The sequence below is a fragment of the Poecilia reticulata genome, linkage group LG22 (genome assembly GCF_000633615.1).
Source record: "Poecilia reticulata strain Guanapo linkage group LG22, Guppy_female_1.0+MT, whole genome shotgun sequence".
NCBI lineage: Eukaryota > Metazoa > Chordata > Actinopteri > Cyprinodontiformes > Poeciliidae > Poecilia > Poecilia reticulata.
The window spans coordinates 5,589,651-5,591,974 of NC_024352.1; the positions used below are offsets into that span (position 1 = coordinate 5,589,651).

The 2,324-nt window shown below is 37.3% G+C and overlaps 1 protein-coding gene across 1 annotated transcript in view; it reads left to right on the forward strand.

Moving 5' to 3' along the window:
* galnt16 (UDP-N-acetyl-alpha-D-galactosamine:polypeptide N-acetylgalactosaminyltransferase 16) overlaps positions 1-2,324 on the forward strand; it is a 49,946-nt gene that overhangs the window by 13,717 nt on the left and 33,905 nt on the right. The window lies entirely within an intron of this gene.

The window sequence follows — 2,324 nt, forward strand, 5'->3', positions numbered from 1 at the left end:
TTATTTTATTTATCCCATCAATACAGACAATTTAACATTAAAGGGACAATATTATTTAAAAATCATCTTTTTTACAGCTTTATATCATGCTATAATGTTATTCCCTCATCAAAAACAAACCTGGAGTGTTGCCTTCATTCTTTCATGCATTTTTGAGAAATTTTTTAATCTCCCATGGCAACCATTCAGCTGTGCAAAACGCCTGGGCGGACCTAGCCCCGCCTCCAAAGACGAAGCTCCTCCTCTGAGCTTCTGCCTCACAGAGCATTCAGCCCGACTGAACAGTAGGCGTTTCTTCATGATCTAAGTCCTCATTTTGTCAACATTCTTCAGTTTAAGCTCTGTTTTTTTTTTTTTTTTTTTACAATAAGACTTTGATTAAAATTGTTTAGTGACTGAAAGTGTTTAGGGTTAGAGTCATTTCCACTCAATGACATGAATGAATATGGATAGCTATATACACTACGAGGAGCATGCCACATATTTCAGATTTATATTTGTAAAAATCATGTCATTGTCCTTCTACTTCACCGTTATGCGCTTTCTTCATGTTCAGCTATGACATAAGTGCTAATAAGATACGCTGAAGAATATGTTATAAAGTGACAAAGCTGGAAAAAGTAAAAAACTTTTGAATACTTTTGCAAGACAGTGTAAGCCAAGTGTTGGAGGCGTTTGACAGCAGTTCACTGGCGTTAGCCTAACGGCTAGCTCAATCCAAACATCTACCTATTAGCTAAGGAAGGTGTAAGGAAAGCTCTCTGATTGGTTAATCGTCCCTATGAGCTGTTTACTGCGAGCCTGACAGGAGAAACTGAACCCACAGTAGCTCAAATTAATGACTCACTTATTCCAAGACATTCAGACAGATGTGTGCCTTTGAGCAACGTGCCGGATCTCTGTGGTTATTTTTGCTGGACTTAATGGGCCTGGAAGTTTTCTCCGTTTTTCTGGCAGTGCACCTAATTTCTCAAACATTCTTTCGGTTATGTGAACAATTTGCACTCGATTTTGGTTGGGCGTGTTTATCGTTTTTTTCCGTGTCGAGTTCGAGTTGGGCGTCTTGTCCCGTTCCAGGTCTCCGCCCGGATTTTTAACGACCGAATAAAAGTCGTCCGCCGTAATCTCGCTAAGAATCGCAACAATTGCGGTTCAGTGGAGGGTCAGAGGAATCCATTTGAGTCATTTCTGAGCAAATGGTTCTGTTTGGTGAAATGTCAGCCCTCTCTGTGAATAAACAGGGTGTTTTCAGGGTGGCTTGACACTTAAAGGAACAGATTGTTTACGGTAATTATAGGAAATTTTTAGATTGCCATCTTTAATAAGATTTTCTGAGAGAAGTTTTGTTTTTTTGTAGTTCCTACATGAAGTTGTAGGAACTATGGTGGAAAAAAATAGAAAACCCTTTGCCAGTTGCGTTCCTGGCATCTTTTCTCTTTTGCATTCTGTTTTTCATGCACACTAGAATCAGACTTTTTTACATATGCATTGAATTTATAAAAGAATATTTTTTATTATTATTTTACTTCAAATGTGCTAGCAAAAATTCACCTTTAAAATTTCACCGGCAACAAAATTTTCTTGCACAGGTGATGACCCAATCATCAAGCGCTTAGCTGGTTAGCAAGCGCAGCTAACTGTTAAGAGACACACATCTGGCCCCGCCAAAAACACTGGGGTCACATGATCAAAGCAGCGTAATCTGATTGGCTGAAAGCTGCTCCACTCCATCTAGTGCTGACTGCTAATTTTTACAGGTGAAATTTTGAAGCCAAAAAGGAAATTTAAAGTACAGATACATAATTGCACAATATAAAAGTTCAGTGTTATAAATTCAATGTCTAAAAAATAAAAATCTGATTCTCATGTGGCTGTACAAGGAAAGCAATCTTAAAATATTCTGTACTGAAGAAATTGTTTTAGTTTTTTATTAGTTTAATACAACACTAATTGTAGTGTTGTATTAAACCATTAACACTCAGTTACAGAAATGTTGATTGGTGAAAATGTTTGCACATTCTTGTGATTTTCTGAAAAGAATAAAACTCATACCTTCGTATAATTGATTATTCAGGTTTTCTTACCCTAATCACAGAAGCATGACCCTCACTCCTCACCAGCCTATAACTTCCCACCTGCGTGAAGCTGACACCCCACCCACGTCAAAAAATCCAGCAAATAAAAAATTACATGAGCCTATAAAGGCCAATTTGCTAGTTGAGCATTAATTTGATTTTACCTTGTTAAAAAATCAAAATCGGGGTTGAAAAAATTCCAAAAATGACTTATTCAAAACGATTTGAGACCGCTAGAATATTAACGAG